Source organism: Rutidosis leptorrhynchoides, chromosome 1 (assembly GCF_046630445.1).
Source record: "Rutidosis leptorrhynchoides isolate AG116_Rl617_1_P2 chromosome 1, CSIRO_AGI_Rlap_v1, whole genome shotgun sequence".
Taxonomy (NCBI): domain Eukaryota; kingdom Viridiplantae; phylum Streptophyta; class Magnoliopsida; order Asterales; family Asteraceae; genus Rutidosis; species Rutidosis leptorrhynchoides.
In genome coordinates this window covers 261,583,021-261,597,762 of record NC_092333.1, presented here as the reverse complement: position 1 = coordinate 261,597,762, position 14,742 = coordinate 261,583,021, and the positions used below count along the sequence as shown (strand labels likewise).

Here is a 14,742-nt window from a genome sequence, read left to right as displayed (position 1 = left end):
ATATAATAATATGTTACTTCAGTACAATATAAATGGTCCTAATATAATGATTTTCAAGGTTAGTACCACTAAAAAAAGTCTTAATATAAATATATTATTAAACTTTAAAACCACAAAATAGGTCCTAATATGTAATAATATGTTAATTTAGTACCATTAAAAAGGGTCCTAACACTACAATTAACTGGTCTTTTAAAAGCTGCTGAAAAGTGCTATTATGTACACTGATAGGACCTTTAGACCGAAAGGACCCTTATTTTAAGTGACCTCCCACACACCTGTCCCAATAGGATTTTGTGAGTCCTAATAGCGTAACCTGTTAGGACCTTACGTTGGGTCCTATTAACCTATTAGGACGCTATTTATGGTCTTATTATATAGATAATTACAACAAAAAAAGTCCTAAAAAGCATGTATTAGGACCCTTTGGTACCAATTTTAAGGTTCTAAAAATATATTGCAATTTTATATATATATATATATATATATATATATATATATATATATATATATATATATATATATATATATATATATATATATATATATATATATATAATTTTTGGAAATGAATATTGAAATGCAATTAATGAAATTTATTAAATAACAAAATTAAGAATAATACTTCCAAATAACATTAAACATAAATCAGTTACAAAATACATGCATTATCCAACATTAAAGTACCGAGGAAACCAGCAATAGAAGGCTTCAAATGCTTTTCAACACCCTCAGTTGATGCATGTGCCATATGTGCAGTACCAAAAACATCACTAACATAAAGGTGAGCAAGAGATGCCAATTTCTTTGCAAATTCAGGGTCATTTTTCTCTTCCTCCTTGTAAGACCTCACATTCTGAAGGAGTAAAACACCTCCCTCGGGGATCTCAGCCACCAATTTCTCAACCTCTGGACCTGTACAATCACTTGCAATCTTGACCTGTTAAAATTAAATAGCAAATGTGCATAACAGTTAAAACAGTTGATACTAAACAAAACTTAAAGACCCCACCACAGCCATTAGTAACTAAACACAGCAGCCACCTGTTACAACAGTTAAAACTAATACCTGTTACAACAGTTAAAACTAAAAAAAAAAACTTAAAGGCCCCACCACAGCCATTAGTAACTAAACACAGCAACCACCTGTTACAACAGTTAAAACTAATACCTGTTACAACAGTTAAAACTAAACAAAACTTAAAGGGCCCACCACAGCCATTAGTAACTAATACCTGAAAATTGCAAGTGACTTGTTTTATAATTTAAAATCATAATTTCAGACCTTCCTTGGTAACGGGTAGCATTTACAGTCATCTTCATAGCTTCTTTCGGTGAATCTGGCTCTAGGTCATCATCGTTTTCAACGACCGCTGCTTGCTGTCGAAATCAACCAAAATATTCAAAGTGAAGTCGTCATAGATGACAGTCCAGTATCATATGGATCAAGTTTCTTCCTAAATCGATCATTAGCCACATATTCAGCACATGAAACTTTAGTCTTCACCATATACTATATTTCTCTATCTGTTAGGTCCACATAAGAACAACAAAATTGGGCCTTCGGTAATGAGCCTGTCCATCAAGAATATGATCAAAATTTGAGAACAAATCACTAATACTAGAAAGTCGAAACATTATGAGTGTTTACATTATTAATTTGTTGATCATATTGAGCTTTAATTGCTGACTTCACTTGATCTTTATTAATATTTTTCTAAAAAACAACCCACATACATAAATAAATGTCAAACCAAATCAGTAAGATGCATAGAGTGTGTAAGGTATGATGTGGCGGTAGGTTAAGTAAAAAATAAATAGAAGAATCAATGTGTTGGGGAAATAGATTAGAACTGAGATAGAATGGCAACCGCAGAAACATGCTGGTATCACTGGTTGCGCATCCGACTTCGAGAATTCGCTTGTGAAGTCCACTACATCCTGGTATTCCTGTAACTAAAGTTATGTATAAGTTTGGAATCCATGCTACTGGGACACTTTTTATGCCTTGTAAGCATTCATATTTCTGTATTCTGAAACCTAAACAATATAATAAAGGCTTACTTAACTAATGTTATGTTTAAAAAATTTGAAGCTAATAATCAATTGTATTCTGAGACCTAAATCCTTGCAGAAATTGTGTGATTAATTTAAACAAAGTAAATCAGTTTTTTAAACCTCGGGTTGTCCTAAATATTAAACTGGCCCAATTTAAACATAGCATAATCAATTGACCATAACCCTGGCTATAACATTCAAATAGCAAGCAAGTATATTTCAATTTATGTAAAATTCGTCATCATAATATTAACTACATGTTTAAGAATTACTAACCACTTTGCTAAGTTTTTGGCTTCCAAATGACTTCAATACACGCCTATTCAGGTATTCGTCTTTCTTTGTACCGTGTCCAGTCCATAAACTGCAACAATCACCTTCATTTCACCTAATACAAAATGAGAAAAACGACAAACTAAACACAGAGAATATTTTATCTTATACCTTTTTCTAATAATGGTCAACAAAGTAGATACATAATTATTCATCGTATACTCTAATTATATACTGTAGCGAATAGATAAAATTGATACAAAGCCCCGACATTACAAAAATCCATCTACTGTAATAATATATGCTCTAGCAAGTATAACAAATCCATACATCTAAAATGAAAATATACTCTATGCACATAAGTTTGATTTGTGTCTCACATACAGCCTGTTATTGTATTTATAAAAACCAAGTATAACTTAACTGCTATTACTAAATCGCTATTAACTTACTCATACATCCAATATTAACATAGCATAACAATAATAAAAAATCAAAGTAGACTAAATCAGCATTATAACCAGCTAACACAAAGAACCGGTGTCACTCATGTACATAATGGTGCTTAATTGGTCCGTAACCATAAACTGTACCGAAAGAAACTTCCCATAAACAAAACAATAGTAATCATGACGATGTATAACTTTTCATCTTCGATAGTGCTGCAATGATAATATGATATTATCAGTATTGAAGAGGTACCTCGTAACTTAATAAGACAATGCAAGTAACCCTATAAAGCAACTCCAATATACAAAACAAAAAACCATAATCCACTGGTAAAACATAAAGATGTAACTTGGATGAATTAAAAAAAATAGACAACATACAAAAATCAATGAAAACATATATATTAGAAAGTAAAAATTGAATGACTGTATTTTCAATTTAAAAAAAAAAAAAAAAAAAAAACTCAAATAACCAAACATGAAATCACAGAGAAATTACCTAATACTAAATTATTAGCATACAGAATCTTATAACTGCAGTAGCGAAAGTCACGGCAACGATTTGAATCGAATCAACTGAAACCCTAATCTGTGACCCAAATCGTCAATCGATCGTAAAGGGAAAGATTTGGAAGCTGCAGAAGGGATATTTGATCATAATCAAATCCGATGTATATCTCCCTCTGAGTCAACTCCAAATCCACAAAATAAGAAACCCTAATTTGAGGTTGTAGTTCGCAATTGGTGGAGAAAAAATAAAAGATACATGTGATATGATAACGAGAGAAGGCCGACGTATATCTCTTTCTCAATCAGCTAAAAATCCACAAAAGAAGAAACCCTAATTTGAGGTTGTGGCCGCAGTAGGTGGAGGAAGAAGGAAGAAACATGTGTGATATGCTAATGATATGGTGAAAGATGAAAGATATAAAAAATAGTACTACAAATTAATTAATAATTGTATGAACATTACTCTCAGTAATAATAATAGGATAAAAGGACGATGGAAATCACTAACCTTTTGATACAGGAATTGAATCTAAAAAAATAAAGAATTTGGTATACGAATTTTATTAGTGGATTGAAAAATTTGGAGATGGCGCCATGGCGGTATGAAATTTTGGGGAAAAATTTGAGTTTTAAATTTCGTGCAATGTGGGGAACAAGAGTTACACTTTGGAAATTGATTATAACGGCTTTAATAAAAGTAATTCATATTTTAGGGAATTAAATCTAAGTGAATGTCTTATCTCATCTGAATTCGTACTTGTTAGTTTTCGTTTATTAGTTTATTTAGTTTAAAATCAAGCTCTCCAATTTTATTTAGGATAAATGGATAATTATTAGTTTAAAATTCTTAATCACACGTGTTATCTATAGAACGAACTGGTCGATTTACTTACTAACTACTGCACGATCGGGTTTTAGTTGACTATATTGTGTTTTAAGTTTTTGAATCAATTTGTCTAGTATTTTATAAATTAGATTTTACACATCAAACACAAAAGTATAATATATACAGATGAACGAACCTTTGATTGAGCTCCAGGAATACAGTGGAAACATGATGGAAGTTTTCCATCAGACGTTTTTGTTCCTTTATCCCACCTTCAAACGAATAAAAGGAATAATGGTTTAGTTTTTGTTATAAGATAATATTTTGCAGTAAAATGTACTCCGTAACTTATTACAGTCATTAAGTGTTTATTTATTTTTATTTTCTTAAAACTTAAGACTTTTTGATTGGTTACTAATTCTTGGGATTTAAGTAAAAATACCCCTCCACAGTGTGCGTTTGAACTCGAAACCTGTTTTCGAGGTGCTACGCCTTTGGATGCAATCATATAGAATATAACTAGTTGGGTGACCTGACTTTGCGCCGGTTCTTCACACTTGATTCACATTAATTACATAGCTAATTATTGAGAAAATAATTATTTATCATTTTTTTTTCGTTTTGTCGAGGAACGACCAAAAATAGTTATGTGATTGATTTGTAATAAGCGTGAAAGTAATTATTCATCATTTTTTGTTTTACTTTTCGTCTTGTCGAGATAAAAGACCCAAATATTCAATCAATAAAGTGAGACGTACATCAACGATTGGTACAAACTATTTAATAAAATAAGAAAAAACTATATATATATATATATATATATATATATATATATATATATATATATATATATATATATATATATATATATATATATATATAATTCAAGAGAGAAGTACTTTTTTTTGGGGGAAGTAATTTTTTATCGTTTTTTTCGATTTTTTTTTCGTGCATCAAGATCACATGAAAATATGAACATTTAAAAAAGACACTTTGTGATTAATAATGTTATTATTTTGGTGGTGAAACGCTCGGAGAATAAAATGAAAACATTCAATGCATTGAATGTTTTGATTCTGAGTTTTTTTTTAAGGGGTTAGAAATTAGGGTTTAGGAATTAGGGGCTTAAAACGCTCGAAGAAATTAGTTTTTTTTTTTTTTTTTAGGGTTAGAAATTAGTATGTGGTCGATTTATAATGGATGAGAACTGTAATGGTCAAACTATGAAATGTGAAAAGTTCGTGGTAAGTTTATAAAAGCTATAAAGTTAACCATTATGGATGTGTGGTTGAATTATAGAAAAGTTAAAAGTTTGGTGTGCATTTGTGAAACTTGAAAACTTAACTATTCATTTTAACTATGTCTTTTAGATATATAGGTATAATTTCTCTATTATATCCAGATTTTAGGCTCCTTATTTTTTATATGCAATACTCTGTATTTTTAATATAATATTTTTAAATTTTATTTAAATATTCAATTAATTATGTATATGTATGTATATTAAACTAGTTTTATGAGCTCGTTCGTTGGACGGAATCGTAAAAAATATATTTAAAAAATCACTTATACGATAATGATACATGAGATCTTAAAAATAAAAGAGGTTAATTCATTTGTGAAACTAATATATCACAAAAGTTACTTTTTTTCCGAAAGGCAATAAGTTTTTTATAATTAACGAAGACCCAAGGAAGGGGGGCCAGCCCATTACAATTACACGAAACATAAGTTGAGCTTCTTGATTGCTCGATGTAGAACAAACTCGAATCAGTGCAACTAAACAGAAACTGGATGAAACAAATTAAAGAAAAACAGTTGCTGAGGACGCAACTATAACCGCTACCCTAAAACTGCTATGCTACACGAGATAGGACCAATGATCAGTGATCCAGACTAGCTAATCCAATTTACGATTGAGTACCCATTCATACGACTTCAATTAAATAAATTATCATCAAACCCGTTGGATCGTTCCACGATTTGTTCGCGAAGATTTTTATATTGCCATTCTTCCATAACAAATATGCACATGGTCATTCGATTACTTGCCAAACTTTCGAACCTGGTGGGTTATGGGCACGATTACAATTACCCCGAAAGGTTTCGTTTAAGCTTAAGTTTGTAACCGGACCTAAACCCCACTAATTATACACCCGCTCCCAAATATCCATCGAATGCTTGCAAAAGAATAACGCATGATTAATCGTCTCCACGTACGCCATCATCACATAAAGGGCATTTAACAGAATTCAGATCAATATCTTTTTTATCCAGTTCGGTACGAACCAGAATTCGCCTTTTCAATTACATACGAAGAGTTCGACTTTCCCCGGAACTAGATTATTTTTTAATGTCTCGACACCATAAGAAGGATTGTTAAGACATTCATCATATACAACGCTTCTTTTCATAATGGTGATATTGTGGGTCCTTGATGTACTTGACGGCTTCTCGTCCGAATATAATGTTTCCCACATGTCTCTGTATATGTTACCAAACAAAGCCTAACACTTTCACCTGACTGCAGCTAAGCGAATCATGTGTTATCTGAAGGGTAATCTTTGTTTTGGGATTTGGTAATCAATTAAGAAAGATGATTTCGAGTTATAGGCGTATATTGGTTCTGAATATGTTAGGTGTAAGATCAACAATAATCGATGTCAAGAGGGTGTCGAATAATGGATACTTGATTTCGCCTCAAGTTGCTTTTGTTACATGTGTATTCAACACCTAACATGAAGGCCTATCCATTGCTGTCCCTAATTGTATTACTGTATTTTGAGAAAGATGCATTCTTAAACCCTAGACCCTAAACCCTAGACCTTATACACTAAACCCTAGACCCTTAACCATATACCCTAAACCTTATAACCTAAATCCTAGACCCTAAACCTTAAACCCTAGACCCTAACCCTATACCCTAAACCCCAATTGTGATGCCCCGTACAAAACCATCGTGTACGAATCATCAACAACAGGATCATTACAAGGTCAAATACTATATGCGGTTTCAAAAGAAGTTTGCATTCATAATAAAAGGTGATGTCTTAACCAACATCAATGTTTTACAACAAAAGTATGCTTCAATGAACGAAAGCAATTAGTAATAGTACGTGACCCCAATGGTCGTTACAAATCATTGTTTCAAAAGTAATAAAGTTTGAATGCAAGATAGAATGTTTCATGCGGTGACATTTCTACTAAGCACATCGGAAGTCTACAAGGCATGACTAGTACAACAGCGGAAGCAAGCAAACCTTAAGCACCTGAAAAAACATGCTTAAAAACGTCAACACAAGGGTTGGTGAGCTATAGTTTAAGTATAACAGTAATGTAAGGTAGGCCACGAGATTTCAGTGCTTCAACAGTGTTTCAAAACAGTATGAAAAGTATATGTATAACCGTGGGCACTTGGTAACTAACTTAACATTTATCACCCCCTAAAAGTACACTTGGCGAGTGCGTATGTTTACGAAGTATTAAACACCCATTAAATGCTAGCGCTACTAGCCCGAGTGGGGATGTCAAACCCTATGGATCCATATCTAAGATTCGCGTTCACCGGTTCAAAAACCAATGACTAAACGTTACCGAGCTAAGGGGAAAGTTTATGCCGTTGTATAACCCACACATATATAAAGTTTAAGTACTCGTGCCTACTATGTAAAACATAAAATGCACATGTATTCTCAGTTCCCAAAATAGTTAAAGTAAAAAGGGATGCTATAACTCACAGTGTAAAGTAGTAGTAAAGTTGTTTCGGGAAAGTAAGCAAGTATGTAGGTACGGAAAGTCCTCAACCTAAGTCAAAAGTTACTAAGTCAGTAAATCGTTCCCAAAGGTTTAAATGTATGTAAATTAGGTCATAGTATCATCATCATTCATCATTAATTCAAAAGGGTAAAGTAAGTTTTCGTTCAAGAATAGGGTTTAAAACAAAGGCTGATTTCGTCCAGTCACCACGGCCTCTATACAAACTGAAATGTGGTGAGACTAGTGGCCATGGCTCCATATATGAGTCTCCTAGGTACTGACAAATTTCCAGAACCAAACTCGTCTTCGTTTGACCGTGGTGACGGTTTAAGTGCGAGTAGGTCATAAATTTCAGCACAACGTTAATAGGGTGTAGTGCCTTTCGGGAGGCATAGATCCTAAACCGTAACTCGGATTAAGACGAGGTCTAAACGGAAAAATATATACTCGAACCGAACTAACTGAAAATCAACTTTACAGTAGCCCAGGTAGTTTGATCAGTTCCAGAAACAGTAAGAAAGGTGTTCCGGTGGGTTCTTGGTGCTTAATGCTCATCACGGTTCTCATCCTTGATGCGTATAGCTTCAAGTGTACAACTCGTTGATGGGTTTGCATCATCTTAGCCAAATTTTGACCATCATAACACTAGTGTAAGTCTAAGATAAGTTGCACAACTCACTTAAGAGTTGTATGTAATTTGATGAACCAAAGTTACATCAAGATCTTAGATCCGACACATACATGAGTTACAAAAGTAATATTAAGCTACAAACTTGAAAGTAAACTAACTAATCAAGATCTTAAGTTGTAGAACATAGTTATAAGTTAGATCTTGAAGATCCTAGACCCAAAAGTCTAGATCTAAAGTTCTTAAGTTAAATCCTAAGTTATAAGACATGAATCTTTACTTTAATGAAACCATAAGTTATGAAACTTAGATTTTCATCTTGTAAAGTGTATGTAAGCTTATAAGCACTTGTTTACAACAAAATAAGTAGACCATAAGCTATAAAAACTTAGATCTTTCATAAGTACATGAAGTTATAACTAGAAAGTTATACTTCCATGTTCTTGAACTTACAAAGTTAACTTTAGTTCAAGAAAGATGAGATCAAGATTAACTAGTAATACTTGACCATTTAAACAACAATCACGAAATTAAACATGTACAAAATGAAGAAATAAACTATTCTACAAGTTAATAAGTTCATGGTTGTTCATACTTTTAGAGATTCAAGCCAAGGCTTTGATCTTTAAGAAAGTAAACCTTAAGTTTACAACATGAACTCAAGTATGATTATAAACTCATGAACTTTAAATCTTTTGAAACATTAAATGTAGAACCATAACTAGAAAGTTTAGGTTCTTGTATGTTATTGTATGAACAAGATGATATGAAGAACAAACTAGAAAGTTTGATTCTTACAAACTAGTAAGTAAACAACAACAACAAAAGAACAAGTAACGAATCAAACAAATGATGATGATGTTTATGCTTAGGTTCGGTTTTTAGAACAAGAAAAAGGAGAAGTATTAAAGCTTGTTACTTACAATATAGAGAGAAAATGAGAGAAAGAGAAATGCAAGTAAGAGTGTGTGTGAAAAAATGAAGCAAACTAGTGAATAAGTATCACAAAAACCCTAAACCCTAGACCCTATAGCCTGCTACCGAAACGCAACAAGACCAACAGACTGTCACCAAACCAATAAACTGTTACTCGCCTATCAACAGACCACCGGACCACCAACGGACCAATGAACCACCATTGGACCACCAAAGAACCGAACCACTACCTGAATACCCCAATACACCCTAAACCCTAAACCCTAAACGCTAGACCCTAGACCCTAAACCCTAAATCCTAGATCCTAAACCCTAAACCCTAAACCGTAGCTTGTGGAATGAGTTGGGTTTGTGTTTAATAGCTATATGTTTTGTTATAGAGTGGGGGTTCACATATGGGGCTTGATATTGATTAGCATGCTTAATTTTCCGCTGTAACAAACGATTCCTATTTATCTATATATTTATTGTTTTTTCAATGAGAAAATTATATGTATCGCTCGATTAAGTATTTATCTTTTTAATTAATCTTAATCAAATAAAAATAAAAAAGATTATTACTTATCTTTTTAATTAATTGATTAAGTATTTATTGTTTTTTTTATTCCAGGCAAGATTTAAATCCCATGAAAATTTGATTATATCATTTTCATGATGTTTCAATTTTATTTTAGTATTTAAAAAAAAATCATACTTAGTGGCCGAAGGTCTACTCGAAAGCAATATCTTTATCCGTCGAATAAAGAGATTGATGACTTTCTCTATTTTTGACATTGTTTCACTCTGGGGGAGAAATGACTTTTTTTCTCGAATAAAGGAAGGATCATCTATATATCATATTTCTCATACACCACTCATGTGATATTAAAGTATGTGGTTGTTGTAAATAAAATTAAAAAGATTAAAAAAAATTAGCAGACTAATTCACTCCTCTATTTCACCTAAACTAGCTTATGACCCGCAAGATTTGCGGGTTTCGGCAATAAATTTTTTAAATATAATAAATTATGTATGAGTATATCAAGTTATCAACGTAATCCACAAAAATTGTGTGTAAAATACAAATTCAGGGAAAACATGAAGTTGAACAAAACTGTAGATATGAATTAAGTAATATAAAAAGACTGAATATAACTAAAGTTCAAATGATCTAAATTGGGTCGTATTCTAATATCACGACTTATAGATACACATTAGAAGATATCAACCACTACTTTCACTCTCAATTCTTCTTATTCGGGCGATTCAAAATAGATTCATAGCTCAAGCTTTGAATTTTATTATTTAAGACAAATGTCTCATTCCACCATTTATATTCAAGATCCTTTTGACTCAAAACATAAATACTTAAACCTACTATTACCAAAAATGAGAACCTCAAGGGGTGGCTTAGTGGCAAGATGCTTGGAAAGTTTCAAAGGGACCTAGGTTCAATACCCACTTGCTACGCTTTGGGGGGCTTGCCTTTCAAAAAAAAAAAAAAAAAAAAAAAAAAAAACTATTACCAAAAATGAGGTGTAACTAAATATAAGACTAAGATACAAAATAATAATAAAAAAAAAATTAATTACATTTTCTACAATAAAATACAATACCAATACTGAAAGTTAACTTCCAAAGACTTGGTGTTTGAACCCATTTTTTTACATGAGTTCTTATAAGTGCCAATGACTTGGTGTTTGAACCCACTTCTTTACATAATAACTAACATAAAAATCCTTAAACAAAGCAAAACCCCAATAAGGCATCTTGCGATCCAAACCTCAAGCAGTCAAAACCCGAATGAACTTTGAATGATCTTGGACTTTCACAGAGCTCAAACTAACTGCAACCAGAAAAAATCAATTCCCACCATTTTATCAATCATAAGTATAACCATATTAATTTGTTAAACATAAGGAAAACAATATAAAAACGAACCTTGAATATACATTAGTACCTCCTATCTTTATGGAGCAATTTATGCTTTAGTGCCATTACCTTCAAAACATGAATGCACATCACGAAAATTAATTTTTATATTTCATTCAATAAGTGGAAGCAAAAGAACATCCAAGTTTCAACATAAAAATTATTCTCAAGAACATGTTCGTATGAATAACCAAACATGAAACTAACAAAATCGAGCAAAACACAAACCCAAAAACAATTAAATCAAAGCTCTAACTAAGCAAATCTAACAAACCCAAACCCTAAACTAATAGAATCTCATTTCAAATTAACATCTTAAACCATCGTATAGACAAAAGAAGTTGCAATACAAAATAAACAGAAGATGCCATACGTCATTATTCGCAAAGTCAACAGCAAAATACATAAATGGAACCTTAGTAAAATGTTTGCTCTATTTGAATGTTCATATATGCAACAACATATGAATTAATGGTATCTTCTTTCAAAGAAAATTTTAATAAATGAATAATAATCTGAGTATAGGTTGTACATTTTGACCATCAACTTGTGGTTAGTGTCTTCAACCCGTTCCGCCCATTTGACCCATTTACCCCAACTAATATAAACCACTACCCATATCAACCTATTTAACAAGTAAACGGGTCAAACATTCCAACTCGTGTGCCAATCAAGATAAAACACTAACCCAAAAAGTAAAAAACATATTTTCATGAAATCTGAATCAACACGAGCTATCATACCTTGAGTTTCTTGTTTTCAGGCATAAGCTTATTCATGATTCGTGGTCCACCACCAGGACCTCCTGGATGAGCATATTGTCTGTAAGTAGTCTATTCGCTCAGCCACATAGTGATAAGCGACATTGACCAAAAGCGTTGAGTAATAAACATACAAACTACACTAAGAATCAGTTCTAATTACCCTAAATGTAATCTAAACATACATGTTGGATTTTATGAAACTCTGCTCTTTCATGATCTTCTCCTAAATCATACTATGTACAAACTTAGATTATTATTATTATTATTATCGTAACAGTATTCATTTATCAATAATAATATTTTAATATATACAAATTTATAACATAATAAAAATAGACTAAAAGGTGTTAATGTATCAATCATGCCCAACCCATCCCATTTCAACCCGTTTATTTATTTATTTATTTTTATAAATGCACCTGCTAAAGTTGTAAGCCGTAAGAATTAAACTTGGGTCTCCATTCTCAAGTCTCATACACCAAGATACCCTTGGGATATATCAAATTGTATTTAATAACGGCCTGCTACAACCCAAACCAGTTGAAACCCATAACCTAACATGCTCATCTGTCACCTCTACATATAAGCAAGTATCAACTGACACACTCACGATACAAATGATTGTTCTACATGTCGCGTTTAAAAAACAAACTGCGAATAGGGAAACTACTTGAATACATAATCTTTATTTTAAAGTGATAAACATATAATAAAATGGTCAATCTATTCATATAAAAATTGTGTATATAGTATATACAATATACAGTCTTTGGTCATCATACATATGAGATTCTCGTTATTCCACTCACTGGCATCAAAATTAGTCGAGAGATGAGCGGATCAATGAAAGGATTAAGTCTACCCCTTTTATGCTACACTTTTCTTAGTTGTACATTACAAAACGAAAAACTATAATATAGCACAAAGCAAATATAAGAATATCATTCATATGGTGAACACCTGGTAACCGACATTAACAAGATGCATATATAAAAATATCCCCATCATTCCGGGACACCCTTCGGATATGATATAAATTTCGAAGTACTAAAGCATCCGGTACTTTGGATGGGGTTTGTTAGGCCCAATAGATCTATCTTTAGGATTAGCGTCAATTAGGGTGTCTGTTCCCTAATTCTTAGATTACCAGACTTAATAAAAAGGGGCATATTCGATTTCGATAATTCAACCATAGAATGTAGTTTCACGTACTTGTGTCTATTTTGTAAATCATTTATAAAACCTGCATGTATTCTCATCCCAAAAATATTAGATTTTAAAAGTGGGACTATAACTCACTTTCACAGATTTTTACTTCGTCGGGAAGTAAGACTTGGCCACTGGTTGATTCACGAACCTATAACAATATATACATATATATCAAAGTATGTATATGTATATACATATACATACTTTTAATATATTTTGATATTTTACAACACTTTTAATATATTTTGATATCTTAAGTTTATTAAGTCAGCTGTCCTCGTTAGTAACCTACAACTAGTTGTTCACAGTTAAATGTACAGAAATAAACCGATAAATATTATCTTGAATCAATCCATGACCCAGTGTATACATATCTCAGTATTGATCACAACTCAAACTATATATATTTTGGAATCAACCTCAACCCTGTATAGCTAACTCCAACATTCACATATAGAGTGTCTATGGTTGTTCCGAAATATATATAGATGTGTCGACATGATAGGTCGAAACATTGTATACGTGTCTATGGTATCTCAAGATTACATAATATACAATACAAGTTGATTAAGTTATGGTTGGAATAGATTTGTTGCCAATTTTCACGTAGCTAAAATGAGAAAAATTATCCAATCTTGTTTTACCCATAACTTCTTCATTTTAAATCCGTTTTGAGTGAATCAAATTGCTATGGTTTCATATTGAACTCTATTTTATGAATCTAAACAGAAAAAGTATAGGTTTATAGTCGAAAAAATAAGTTACAAGTCGTTTTTGTAAAGGTAGTCATTTCAGTCGAAAGAACGACGTCTAGATGACCATTTTAAAAAACATACTTCCACTTTGAGTTTAACCATAATTTTTGGATATAGTTTCATGTTCATAATAAAAATCATTTTCCCAGAATAACAACTTTTAAATCAAAGTTTATCATAGTTTTTAATTAACTAACCCAAAACAGCCCGCGGTGTTACTACGAGGGCGTAAATCCGGTTTTACGGTGTTTTTCGTGTTTCCAGGTTTTAAATCATTAAGTTAGCATATCATATAGATATAGAACATGTGTTTAGTTGATTTTAAAAGTCAAGTTAGAAGGATTAACTTTTATTTGCGAACAAATTTAGAATTAACTAAACTATGTTCTAGTGATTACAAGTTTAAACCTTCGAATAAGATAGCTTTATATGTATGAATCGAATGATGTTATGAACATCATTACTACCTCAAGTTCCTTGGATAATCCTACTGGAAATGAAAAAAATAGATCTAGCTTTAAAGGATCCTTGGATGGCTTGAAAGTTCTTGAAGCAGAATCATGACACGAAAGATAACCTACTGTAAGTAACAAAGGTTTCTTGATCTTGGATGATTACTTGGAATGGATTTAGAAAACTTGGAAGTAAACTTGCAATCTTGGAAGTA

At 31.9% G+C, this 14,742-nt stretch overlaps 1 long non-coding RNA gene across 2 annotated transcripts; it reads right to left on the bottom strand.

Annotated features, from left to right (window-relative positions):
• Positions 1–630: 630 nt before the first annotated feature.
• On the bottom strand, positions 631–3,684 carry LOC139869236 (uncharacterized). Of its 2 annotated transcripts, none has more exons than XR_011766032.1 (3): positions 3,280–3,684; positions 2,335–2,446; positions 631–1,956 (listed from the first exon to the last, which is right to left on the bottom strand). It is a non-coding gene; the product is annotated as an uncharacterized lncRNA (long non-coding RNA). The 2 variants fall into 2 exon arrangements; XR_011766031.1 differs by having other exon boundaries at positions 631–1,575.
• Between the last annotated feature and the right edge of the window lie 11,058 nt (positions 3,685–14,742).